We start from the raw sequence: 13,655 nt of genomic DNA, 5'->3' as shown, positions 1-13,655 counted from the left end.
AATATGGATGAGACCGGCTTGTTTTGGAAGAGAATTCCGTCGCGAACATTCCTGTTTAAAGAGGAAGCCAAAGCCTCTGGCTTTAAAGCATTCAAGGATCGCGTTACCCTCGTGATGTGTGGCAATGCTGCTGGATTTTTGCTAAAGCCGGGGCTTATTTATAAGTCGAAAAATCCTCGCGCTTTGAAAAATAAAAATAAGAATCTCCTTCCCGTGTACTGGATGCATAATCACAAAGCATGGATTACGAAGATGCTGACCTCCAACTGGTTCCACCAGTGTTTCATCCCGCAAGTCAATGAATATCTCGTAGAGAAGGGCTTGCCATTCAAGATCCTTCTCCTTATGGATAACGCTGGTGGACACGCAACTGACCTGTCGCGTGAGGGCGTTCAGGTTGAGTTCCTGCCACCCAACACCACGTCATTAATTCAAACGATGGACCAGGGGGTTATCAGAGCGTTCAAGGCCCTCTACATGAAGAATACCTTGCCGGACCTCGTTGCGTGTGTGGATGCTGCCCAAGATGATGAGGATGAAGATTTTAACTTGAAGGCGTACTGGCGGCAGTACACCATAGCCACGTGCCTGAAGAATATTCAGAAGGCACTTCAAGAGATGAAACCTGCAACTGTGAATGCGAGCTGGAAGAAGTTGTGGCCCGAGATTGTTTACGACGACGAGGGATTTACACCTGCTGAAATCCAACACTCTGCAGTACGTAAATCTGTGCAGTTGGCTGCCATAATTGGAGGTGACGGGTTTGGCGACATGACGACTGAAGACGTCGACGAGTTGTTGGACTGCCATTCCCAGCCCCTAACTGACGCAGACCTCGAAGACCTGACGAAATCGGCAAGCGAAGAAGAGAGTGAAACCCAGGAAGAGACCCAAGAAAATGTCGAAGAAACGGGCTTAACACTAGAACGGCTTGCCAAGGTCTGCAACCATATAAAGGAGGTGAAAGAAATGTTGCAAGAGTGGGACGAGGATATGGTTCGGTCGATGCAATTCTGCAATAAGGTTGATGACATAATGACTCCCTACAAGATGCTCTTAGATCGAAAAAAGAAGCAGCGGCAACAATTTCCGATCACAATGTTCTTCCAGCCTCGCAAAAAAGAGCCAGTTCCTCCTGCTACTACGCCTTCGGAAGAAATTGAAGAAGTTGAAGAGGTGTCCCAGGAAAAGACACCTCCGTCTGAAGAGACGTAAAATACTACCTGGCTGCACAGTAGAACACATCATCAACTTCATCATCATCATTTCTACTGTGCAGCAAATTCATCGCCATCATCATTCAAGTTTTTCTTGAACTTCTTTCGTGGTGAGTACAGTAACAATCTTTATTTTTTACTTTAATATTCTCACATTCTAATACTGTATTTGTGCCTGTTTTATAGTTTAGTACTGTACTGTATGCATTAAGTTAAAGGGAAGGTTTTAAAAGTCTACATGTTGTAACCTATCATATTTTTTTTGTTTAAAATTTACATTTACGTACGTAAAACAATCTCTCTCTCTCTCTCTCTCTCTCTCTCGTAAATTGTTTTCCTGCTTTGCTACGTACAGTATGTACTGTATGATTTTATATAGATACGGTAAATTATATTTGTACTAATAACATATTTTGTAAATGCTTTTACTGTAAATATCATTATTTATCACTTTCATCATGCACGTTAAATGCCTTCTTTGTTCTGAGCATGGTTGTTTACTGAGCGTACAGTACTTTATGACGCCGTCGTTTCAGGCGGCGTCATAAAGAAAAACATTTCATTTGGAAGTCCTAAGAAAAATAAAGTAAATCATTGGTAATAAAAAAATCAACATACTGTAATCAATATAATCGATGCAAAAACTAACCTATACATATATGTGTACACTAAATGAGTTTGTTTCTTCATTATGATCAGAGATGAACGTAAACAAAACATTGGTTGCCATTATTTATCGTGTTTAGGTGTTTAGGAAACGCATGATATAAAATCGCCTTTAATATTTGTGCCTGTTTTAGTTTAGGGTGCTGTAGTACATGCATTAAGTGTTCTGTACATTAAAGGGTAGTTTGTTAACAGTACTACATACAAGGGAAGGTTTTAAAAGTCCGAATATACATGTTAAATAAATAGGTAAATATGATGTCACTACTTCGCGGAATTTCACCTATCGCGGCCGGGTCTGGAACCTATCTACCGCGATAAACGAGGGTTCACTGCATAGGAAATGGATAACAGCAAAGGCTTGAATACAGCAGTTAAAACTTTATACAAGATGTAACAACTGACCGGTGGGGGCCATGCAATGAGCCAATTGCATGCCCCCCTCTAGCTCATTGTAACCTTACTTGGATTGCAGCCGGGACTTACACTGGGGGTTGGTAATGGCAGGAAAAGTTTGTGTGAATTACTCAGGTTTGTATAGTTAGGAAGAATACAAATCTTATAAATTTGTCATTTGTTTCAACACAAATACAAACCAATGACCTTTACTATTAGAGGCTCCTCCATAGGAGGGAGGAGGTCCCATTCCAACTAGCTGGAAAACTGTCTAACGGCACGTGGAGAAACGCGAGACTAGCAAAACTGATGGGGGGTCTCGATTCACAAGGAAGTTTCCCTAGGAGGGGATACCTTCCGCAGCCAAGAGCGGTGATGGGATCTCGTCCGAGGATGAGAAAAGCGCAGTTGGAGTGGTTGGCACTGTGAGACGGGGGAAGTCTCGCAGAGGTGGTAAACCATGATCCACTGCACCGTCACGCGACGCTGCTAAGTATGCGATGCTGGTCCTAAGTTGACTAAACCCAGGGGGGGATAACCATGAAGCGTGTAAAATGACAAATTCATAGATAATTTGTATTTTTTCTAACTATACAAACCTTAGCTATTTACATAGGGTAATTACTTCAGCGTAGCTGAATGATGAGCCATAAAAATTTTAACGAGGGTTTACTACCCCACTGCTAGTTAGCGGGGGGTAGGGAGGGGTAGCTTGCTACCCCTCTCCCCTCATACACAGTGAGTGCTTCACTTTACTTAGAGGACTTATCCCAGGGGACAGGGCTGGCGGGCAAATACAGTATGTGTAAATAGATAAGGTTTGTATAGTTAGGAAAAATACAAATTATCTACGAATTTGTCATTTGTTCCGTAAGTGAAATACAAACCACGCTATTTACATAGGGTGACTCAACCCTTAGGAAGGGTGGTAAGTCCCTGCCATACTGGCTTTGGCTTGCCCGGGGACTCCATATTCGAGTGTCTACGTACTCAGACAATAGGGAGTCCCTGCTCTTCGCTAGCAGCTGTGAAACTGCTGCGGCCTACGTAACGTGTGTGCGAAGGTGAAAAGTGACTCGTTCCTAGGAAGTTGACCTGGAGTTCTTCAGATGGAAATCTAGGCTAGGACTCTCCCAATACCACCTCGTCAGGGTATGGGGACATGACAGTATTACACTTAATACTAGGAACACAAGGAAGCATGGTTTACCTGCAGTGGTTTGAGGTCAGCTGTGCAGAGAACCCCGGATGCTGCTTTCTCCAAGGGAGGAGAGGATGAAGAAAAGAATAAGGGCCAGACATATCTTTTCATTCATGCAGACTAAAATGCCCTCAACCTTCTGCTACTTGTCCATTAAGGAGCCTGAGGTTTAGACCAGCTGTTGCGCTGCCACCACAAGGCCGATAGAAAACGTATCGAGCCTCCTGTGGGTCACGTCTTGCAGGTAGTGGGCTGTGAAGGTGGTCTTCCACACCCCAGCTTGCAGGACCTGCGTCACTGAATAATTCTTTTTGAAGGCCAGGGACGTAGCTATGCCCCTGACATCATGCGCTCTAGGGGGACATAACGGAGAAGGGTCAGGATTCAAGGCCAGGTGTATTACCTTGCAAATCCAGGCTGAGATGGTATTCCTAGTGACCCTTCTCTTCGTTTTCCCAGTGCTCACGAACAAGGCTTGAACCTGGGGACGAACTGCAGCTGTTCTCTTAAGATACAACCTCAGACTCCTTACTGGGCAAAGTAGGAGATGGTCTGGGTCATCTGTTACAGAACGGAGACTCGAAACCTGGAAAGAGTCGAACCGAGGGTCCGGCACTCCCGGATTCTGGGTCTTGGCAACAAACCTGAACGTTACCTCCCCCCATCCCCTTGAATGGGCGATGTCGTATGAGAGCCCATGTAGTTCGCTGACTCGCTTGGCCGAGGTCAAAGCTAGCAGGAACACCCTCTTCCAAGTAAGGTGGCGATTTGAAGCCTGGTGTAGTGGTTCGTAGGGAGGTCTCTTTAGAGACCTGAGAACTCGAACCACGTTCCAAGGAGGAGGTCTCACTTCCGACTGAGGGCAGGTGAGTTCATAGCTTCGTATGAGAAGAGAAAGTTCCAGCGAGGAAGAAATGTCCATTCCTTTGAGCCTGAAAGCAAGACTTAAGGCTGAGCGATAGCCTTTCACTGGCAAGACTGAAAGGCGCATTTCCTCCCGCAAATACACGAAGAACTCCGCTATTGCTGGCATAGTGTTTTCGAAAAGCAATATTTGAGAGGGCAATGTAACATAAATTAAGGAGAAGCAAAATTATAAGTCATAAAAAAGATTAATTTAATTTACAATTAAACGGTAAATTTATGACAATTTACAATCCTAAGAATGACTGGCGAATATGATGATCCTGATCAGTTCAAATCTCGGAAAAAACTTAGCGTAGACTTTCTCTCTCTCCGCCAGAGAAACTGCATTTGATCCGCACTATTACCCCTAAATTTTCGAAACATCCGAAGGATCTGTAACCCATAGCATGAAACATTATAAATTGGAAACGTCAGGGGCTACAAACATAACAATGTGCATATATGCGAAATCTTAGAAAACACAAACGAACTTTTAATATTAATCTATGGAAAATACAAAAACTAGATCAATAAACGATTTGATAATCCTAATATAAGTGTCAAGATCAAATTTAAAACTTAAAAAGAGACCCTTCAGACTTTATTATACAGTATATATATATATATATATGAGTTTGGTTGCAAGACAAAAGGTTATAAAACCATAACTATAGTTGAAAGTTCACTAAGCAAATGCATCGTACTTAATGCAAACCTTACCTCAACATATAGCCAGTCTTTTAGGTCCATAGAAAAGCAGTGACGAAGGTAGAGGTGATGATGGTAGTCTTCTATTTGAGCTCTTGAGTAGTATAAGGTGGTCAGACGATGACGTGATCCATGACCGGCTAAGTCCAGAGCCACCGATCTTACACTAATGAATGAAAGCCATTGTCCCTTGGCTGCCAAAAAATTTCTTCTAATTCAGGAGGAGACTGCCTTGCTGCGCTTCTTACGCTGGCCTCTCCATACTGCCTTCTTCAGATCATTCACCACCGACAACGATTTTCCCAGTCTTGTGTCCAGCAGCGAACAACCTGGTAAAACTTAAAATACATCGCTCAAGAATGGCTTGTTTCTTGCTTTAAAATTGTCCCAAGAGGTAGTTTAAGGTATGCTAAGTAGATGCATTTGCTTTTCAAAATAAAAGAACCAAACTATTCCCGAGCAAACAATTTAAACATAAGAAATTTACCACAACCAAACAATTCATATAATATACAAAACAATAAAATGCACACGGATGTGCATTTTTCTACATAGTGGCATCGAGTGGAGAGATACCCCTTCCACGACACCAACCACAGAAAACTCGCCACTTCGCCAGGTAGACCCCTGCGGATGACTTGCGCAGGTGTCCAGACATCCTGTTCGCAACTTGTTGCAAAAATCCTCTCTCTTTGAGAAGATGCTGGATAGTCTCCAGGCGTGAAGTCGAAGCAAAGCTACGGCTTTGTGGAAGATGTTGGCATGTGGTTGTTTGAGTAGCTCGTGACGTGGAGGGAGTTCCCTCGGAGGCTCCATAAGGAGTTGCAGAAGGTCCGGGAACCATTCTGCGTGATGTCAGAGCGGAGCTATGAGGGTCATTGAAAGACTGACCGATATTCTGGTCTTGTTGAGTACTCTCCTCATCAGACAGAATGGGGAAAAGGCGTACACATCGATGTTGTCCCCCCGTTGTTGGAAGGCATCTTGCCAGAGAGCCTTGGGATCCGGGACTGGGGAGCAGTACAGCGGGAGCTTGTAGTTCAGCGCTACATGTAGCGAACAGGTCCACAGTCGGGGAACCCCACAAAGTCAGGACTTTGTTGGCTACTTGAGGATCCAAAGACCACTCGGTACTCACTATCTGTGTCGTTCTGCTCAGACTGTCGGCGAGCACATTCCTTTTGCCCGGAATGAAGCAAGCTGCTAGTGTGATCGAGTGGACTTCGGACCATTTCAGTATCTCTACTGCCAGATGGGATAGCTGTTCTGAAAAAGTACCTCCCTGCTTGTTTATATAAGCCACCACTGTGGTGTTGTCGCTCATCACTACCACAGAGTGGCCCGCCAGGACTTGGTGGAACTTCTGAAGTGCCAGGAACACGGCCTTCATTTCTAGCAGGTTTATGTGAAGGTACTTTTCTGATTCTGACCACAGGACTGAGGTCGTGTGGTTCAGAACGTGGGCCCCCCACCCTTTCTTTGATGCGTCCGAAAACGACATCAAGTCTGGGGGGAGGACGAGAAGATCCACTCCCTTTCGTAGGTTCTCGTCTGCCACCCACCACTGGAGATCCGTCTGTTCTGGTTGTCCCATAGGGATTAAGGTGTCCGGGGAATCGTGTCCTTGATACCACCACGACTTGAGTCGCCACTGGAGAGATCTCATTCTGAGGCGACTGTTGGGAACCAGACGGGCCAGGGAGGAGAGATGGCCGAGGAGACGTAACCACGATTGGGCTGGAAGTTCTTCTCGTGTGAGGAAAGGTTTCGCGACCTTCCTCAGCCTTGCTATCCTATTGTCTGATGGGAAGGCTTTGTGGAGATTGGTGTCTATGACCATGCCTAGGTATACCAGTCTCTGAGAGGGCTGCAGAGAGGACTTCTCGAGGTTTACCAAGATCCCAAGATCTTGGCAAAGTTCGAGAAGCTTGTCTCGGTGGCGAAGAAGGGTTGCCTTCAAGTCTGCTAGGATCAGCCAGTTGTCCAAATAACGGAGGAGACGGATGCCGATCCTGTGAGCCCATGATGAAATCAAGGTGAACACCTTGGTGAACACTTGAGGTGCTGTGGAGAGACCGAAGCACAGCACCTTGAACTGGTAGATCTTGAGTACTTCCTTGAAGACGGGTGGACTGGGATCTGGAAGTAAGCGTCATTCAGCTCCAGTGTACACATGAAGTCTTGTGGTCTCACTGCAAGCCTGACCGTGTCTGCCGTCTCCATACTGAACGGAGTCTGTTTGACAAACCCGTTCAGTGTCGAGAGGTCGACGACCGGTCTCCAGCCTCCAGACGCCTTTCTCACAAGAAAGAGTCGACTGTAGAAGCCTGGGGACCCGTCCACCACCTCTTGGAGAGCGTTCTTCTTCAACATGGTCTGGACTTCTGCCCGGAGGGCCTGTCCCTAAACCGATCCCATGGTAAGGGAGCTCAATGACACTGGATTCGCTGTCAGGGGAGGTAGACATGAGATGAACGGGACGCGATAACCTTGACCGATTACGGAAATCGTCCAGGTATCTGCCCCGAGTTGCTGCCACCTTGTCGCGCAACTTTGTAGGCATCCCCCCACTGGTGGACATGCAGGGAGACTGCCAATCCTAGCGTTTACGGCCTCGGCCGTTCCCTCTGGGATTTTTACCTCCTCCCCTGGAAGACTTCTTGCCCCTTCTGCCCTTGGCAGGAAAGGGCTTAGACACCTTCTGCTTCGCTGCCGTTGTCTTCTTTGTGTCCTTAGCTGGACAGGGCTGCTGGGCTACTGGAGGTTTGTAAGGCCTCGATGTCAGGGCCTTGTGGATGAGGGGTCCTGATTGGACTTCCTCCACCTCTCAGCGGCTAGCTCCACGTCCTTTGGCTCAAACAAGCTCTTACAGAGAACAGAAGAGTGTCTGAGCCTGCTAACATCGGAACTGGGGACCTTCTGTTGAAACCTCTCAGCCACTGTGTCCCGACGCTTGAGAATCATGTTGGCCCACAAGCTCGAGACTTGGTGGGCCAGAAACTCAATGGTCCGAGTGCCTGAGAGTAAGAATGTCTCCAGTGCCTTCCTGGTACTTTCTTTGGACAGATCCTCAGAACGTATAAGGATGCCCAGAGACCCCAGCCAGATGTCAAGCCACGAAGTTGCCTGCATGGCACACTTCGCAACCTTCTCCTGACTTAGGATCTCAGTTGCAGGTCACTCGCCGGTTGGAGAGCCTCTCCAGAGGGACTCCCCCAGTGAGTTCTCCCACAGAATGGTGAACTGGAAGACCCAAACAAGACTCCTCTAGGATCTCAAAGTACCTCCTCTGATGTACTCGAGGAGGATGGAGGAGCTTGTTACCGGCGCTGGATCTATTGGAGGAGGCTAGCTCAGAGAGCTGGCCCTCGACCTTGTCTCTGGCACTCTTCATCCCGTGACCAGGGTTTCTGGGTGCCGTAGATTCGGTCCAGGACCGTATCCTTTCCCTCACGAGGAGGAATCTCTGGGTCTGGGATCCCATTGAGGTTCCTCATGAGGGTCAGGACTTGCCAGAACGCATGTTCTGACTCTTGATGCTCTCCTCCTGACGGACTGGCAGCGAAGTCTCCCGTCCCCAGAGGCTCTTCCTGAGGAGACTCGCGGACGTTCTCCAAAGGTCTATCTAGTTCCTGTCTGGTCCTTGCGGAAGACTTGGGAACAGTCTTCGAGTCCTTCGGTTCCCTCCTAGGAGGGATACAGGACTCCAGCAATGATGGCTGTAAGGCTTTCCCTACCTCTGTACGAGAAGACTTCTCAGGGCAAGGCGGAGTTTCCCCCATTGGTGCCATGGGGGAACGGACCGGCTCTTCCGACTCTCCTGAGGATGGGTAAAACTCATCCGCAGGGGAGGGAGAGAAAGTCTGAGGGGGGGAAGGAACCTTACATAAGGACTTGCGAGGAGACAGGATAGTCCTTGGAGAAGTTACCACGGAGGGGACTCCTCTCCTCCTCTTCAGGGGGGAGGAAGCTGCCACTGATTTGTGGCCCAAGTCAGAGAGCACAGGCTTCATCGCCTGCATAAGCACTCTGACAATGGTGCCAAACCAGGGCTGCTGACTGACAGTCGTGCTGTCAGATACTCCCTCTGGATGGAAGGGGATCGTTCGATCCCTTGAAGGAGTCGACATATGAGGGTTCGCCTGTTGAGAAGCTGCAATAGAAGAAAAAGAAGAGTCCTTAGACCTGTCTGGAAACCTCCCTTCCTCTGGCGAGCGCACTGTTCTGCACTTGCGGGGAGGGAAATTCGATGATGACCAGTCTGCCTGTAGCCCTGTTGGAACTCGAGCGTGATCGCATTGGCGATCGGGGCGCCGATCACGCTGGTGATCGCGTGATGAGCCCTGTTCTGGGTCGCGCGTGAAGGAATCGTGCGCGGCAGGATATTCGCGCACACGCGCGTGGGCGTGCGAGGCTGAGGGCGCAGGCGCGCAGGAGAGGGCGCGGGCACGCGTAGGAGACGGCGAGGGCGTGTAGCGCGCAGGAGACGGCGAGGGCGTGTAGCGCGCAGGAGACGGCGAGGGCGTGTAGCGCGCAGGAGACGGCGAGGGCGTGTAGCGCGCAGGAGACGGCGAGGGCGTGTAGCGCTCAGGAGACGGCGAGGGCGTGTAGCGCGCAGGAGACGGCGAGGGCGTGTAGCGCGCAGGAGCTGGCATACAAGGCGGGGATGAAGGTTGGTTACGAGGGCGCGCAGTAGATTGATGTACTACTGATGGGCGCGAGTGCGCAGCAGTTCGCGGGCGTGTGTCTGACACGGCAGGGTGATAGCGCGAGGGCGAGTTGGCACGCTGGCGCGCAGGCGAGCGGTGCGCAGGTTGCGCAGCTGCCTTAGGCGATCGTAAGATAGACGGGCGAGCGGTTGCGCAGGTGCCTTAGGCGATCGTGAGATGGCCAGGCGCGCAGGAGATCGTGGGCGAGCATGGCGCGCATCAGGATGCGGGCGCACAGGTGTGTGCTGTTGCGATGGGCGCGCGCAACTGGTACTTGGCGCGCAGCTGGAACCTCGCGGGATACTGGAACATTGCGTGCAGTTGGTATATCGCGCGCAGATGGAAGTGAGTCCAGGGGAACCTGTGAGCGCCCGTGCGCTAGCTTAGGAATCTCCTGGGCTGCGCGCTGAGAGTTAGAAGCGCGCTGGTGCGTTGGCGAGTGCGTGTGCGCTATAACAGGAACTGCGCGGGGTTGGCGCGCATCACTCTTGGTAGTATAAGAGTGCTGGGGGTCTAGAGACACCTGCGAGCGCCTGTGCGCTAACTTAGGTGCCTCTTGGACAGCGCGATGGTCAGGAACTGCCGGGCGCTTGTGCGCAGGCGCGCTAACTCAGGAACTGCTGATGGGCGCGGGCGCGCCGAAGGTTGTGGGCGTGCAGGGGAACCCTGGCGCGTAACTGAAAAATTTGCGCGCACGCGCGCAGGGGAACCCTGGCACGTAACTGAAACATTTGCGCGCATGCGCGTAGGTAAGCGCAGTGGCGCTAAATCAGGATCAGCAGCAGCAACAGCAGAAGGGCGAGCAGGTATAACCTGGCGCGCAAGGGTTGGATGCGCAATTTTGCGATCACTACCCTTTTGCCCCGAAGGGACCGGTGCCTGCACAATGACAGGTTTAGTAGGCACGTACAGCGCATCATCCTTGAAGGGTGACGGCAGGTCAGCAGGTCTCAGGATACAGTGTCTCAAAGGACGACCATCTTCCAACGGGGATCACGAACGATCCCTGGAGAGGACCAAGGTGGTAGCTGGCAGGAACGGTGAAGGGCGAGTTGTCTCCTCCGCAGAGGACTGCGGGGATGACGAGCCGAAGAGGCGCCTCCTAACTCCCTTGTGAGGAGAAGGAAGACCTCTACGGCGAAGGGGAGGACGAGCCTTCCACCTTATACGCCCACGAGGGGCCGTTGGATCAGCAACCTGACCTTCATAAGGCCTCCCGCAGAGGAGTCTCTGTCAGTGAATCACCCGCAGGAGAGACCGTAGGACTTAGTTCCTCCCTCGAAGGATGTTCGGAGGGGGACCCTAAGCCTTCAGCACCTTAGCAACAACAGGCACGGGTGTTTGAACAGAAACACTCTATGCCTTCGTTACAACAACGTCAACGACAGACAAGGGATCTATCCCTGCTGTCGTCGGCGATTGTTTAACGGTTGCACCTAGTTTGATCATGTCAAACAGCGCTTCCCTGGAGGGCGAACCCTGAAGCCCCAAGGAAGCCCAAAGCTGTAATAAATCAGAGTTATTCACAGACAAATGAGAAACAATATCCTCCTCCGGGGGAGGAGGGGCAGCTGCCTCGCTATGGGAGGCAACTATCTCACCTGCATCCCGAGATCGGTCAACAGCAATACGGTCTACGCTACCACTCGCCAGCCTCTCGGAAGAAACCGATCGAGTGGGAGCTTCGGAGGAGGAAAGGGCTACGGAAGAAGAAGGATTGGAATTTTCTCTCTTCAGAGAAACCTCTGAAGGAGAAATATCCCTTTTAGACTTCTTCTTGCGGCGCCAGGCAAACCTCTCCCACTGGGAGGTAGACCACTCCCTACACTCAATACATCCATTAGACTTATCACACCGTTGGCCCCTACACTGAGGACATAAGGAGTGAGGATCAGTGTCCGTGGTCGACATAAAGGTACCACAAGGGCGGCCGAGAAGTCCAGGGCACGTACGCATAATAAAAGGATAGAGGCCAACTTCAAACACACACTGGAAGAAAAAGCAAAACAGATTATGGCAGTCAAAACGAAGGAGAGCGCAGACAGGTCTGTCGTCTCTCCGAGCCAAAAGCAAAGTGAAGCACTCACTGTGTGTGTGAAGGGGGAGGGGTAGCAAGCTACCCCTCCCTAACCCCACTCCACTAACTAGCGGTGGGGTAGTAAACCGTCGTTAAAATTCTTATGGCTCTTCATTCAGCTACGCCCAAGTAATTACCCTATGTAAATAGCATGGTTTGTATTTCAGTTACGGAACAACTCTCATTCGCGAGGATTATGAGAGCACAGGGGCTCAGTGTAACCAGTGCGACGAGAGCCTGCAAGCTCAGCATAACGGCAGTCACAAGAGCCTGAAGGCTCAACATGACAAGGAGGGTCGCACGAGCGCGAAGGCTCAGCGTGATGAGAGTCCAAAGACACTGTGTTACGAGAGCTAAACTTATCATGGCTCGTCTTTCCGCTTCACCAAAAATATACAGTATCCCTATAAATAGCGTAGGGTTTGTATTCGTGTCGGAACAATTACGAATAAAAATTTCAAAACAACATTAAATGCCAAGATATTTTTGGGAATAAATTTCAAGCTTAATAAAATACAGACTAATGCCTTACCATATTCTACTTAATTTACAGTACAGTACTTGTATTTTGTATGGAGACTTTTCTAGATTTTATGAAAGAAGAACTGGTACACTATTCCAAGCGGCTGAGGACATCCTGCAAATTGGGCTCCCTAGCATCCTCCAAGTTACACGCTTAATTTTTTCTTTCTCACTTCTAGGTAGAGAAGAAAGAAAGGGGCTCTTAATTAAAAACTTTGTTTTAAACTCCATTAGGCAAGATAATTTATAAAAAAAAAAAAAAATATGAGATTTTAAAAATAATTTGTATTTCTGGGGCGGCCTGTGACGACCGGTGAAAAGGGTCCTTCTTTACACTTTTCTAATATAAATCTTCCAAATATACTAGAGAAAGATAAAAGCATGGAATGCAGAGATTACAACCCTCGCGCGATCACCTTATAGGTGTCGTGTATTTAACAAGGGCGTGTGAAAACCACTATTCACAGGCTGTCTTCCATTTAGATAATCCCTTCATCAATGGGGAGGGCCGTGACAGGCCCTAGAGAACACAGTTGGACTACCCCACCGACACCTACCACGCTCGCTCTCTAGGACTTCCTTCTGTTTTGGACTTGCTCGCTAAGACGATAGTGTTTTGCTCAGTGTTTTTTCCCAAGTGTTTGTCGTTAATTCAACATGACTGACGTTGCTACTTCACCTTTACCAATGTTAAGTACCATAGTTTGTTTTGACAGTTTATTTCAGTACCGGGCATGTGTGTTTTTTCCAGTATTGTGGATTTTAGTTTTGGAAGCGATTGGCCTGCCTCGGTATCGGCAGCCATTTTGGGTTTTGTTCGCTTCGGTAATTTTAAAGTTAATATTGCCCATCTGGTACTCTGTCATCTAGGTTATATCACTTACGTTTTATGACCAATTTTATTATCATTATTTATTATTAGTTTTTACTATGGTATTTATTTGCTAGCAAGTCCAATTTGGACCTACGAAGAATAGCGATTTAGTCTTTGTTATAGTTGTGTTCATGCCTCAGGAAGGCGCTCGTTTTAGACTATATCTTTATGTTTATTTGTTACGTTGTCGTTATTATTCGTTCTTGGTTATTACAATTACTAAGAAAAAGCAATCAATTTTCTTATTTTTCTTATCATATTATTGTGTGATGATGGTTTTTTATTATGTAACCTTGAGAGCGTGAGCATAGAGTGCTCGTTTTCTGTTTCTACAGTTACGAGTTACCCCTTCTCTCGTTTTCTTTATTAAGCTCGAGTA

At 48.5% G+C, this 13,655-nt stretch overlaps 1 protein-coding gene across 6 annotated transcripts in view; it reads right to left on the bottom strand.

Annotated features, from left to right (window-relative positions):
- LOC137648865 (zinc finger protein 665-like) overlaps positions 1-13,655 on the bottom strand; it is a 120,060-nt gene that overhangs the window by 64,323 nt on the left and 42,082 nt on the right. For 5 of the 6 annotated variants that reach the window (XM_068382026.1, XM_068382028.1, XM_068382027.1 and 2 more), the window contains exon 2: positions 12,413-12,577. The exons of the other annotated variant lie outside the window; for it this stretch is intronic. The gene's annotated coding sequence lies outside the window, so the exon portion shown is untranslated. The remainder of the gene's footprint in view (positions 1-12,412; positions 12,578-13,655) is intronic. 6 annotated transcript variants of the gene reach the window in all.

The sequence above is a fragment of the Palaemon carinicauda genome, chromosome 10 (assembly GCF_036898095.1).
Source record: "Palaemon carinicauda isolate YSFRI2023 chromosome 10, ASM3689809v2, whole genome shotgun sequence".
Lineage (NCBI taxonomy): Eukaryota > Metazoa > Arthropoda > Malacostraca > Decapoda > Palaemonidae > Palaemon > Palaemon carinicauda.
This window is presented reverse-complemented; position numbering and strand designations above follow the sequence as displayed.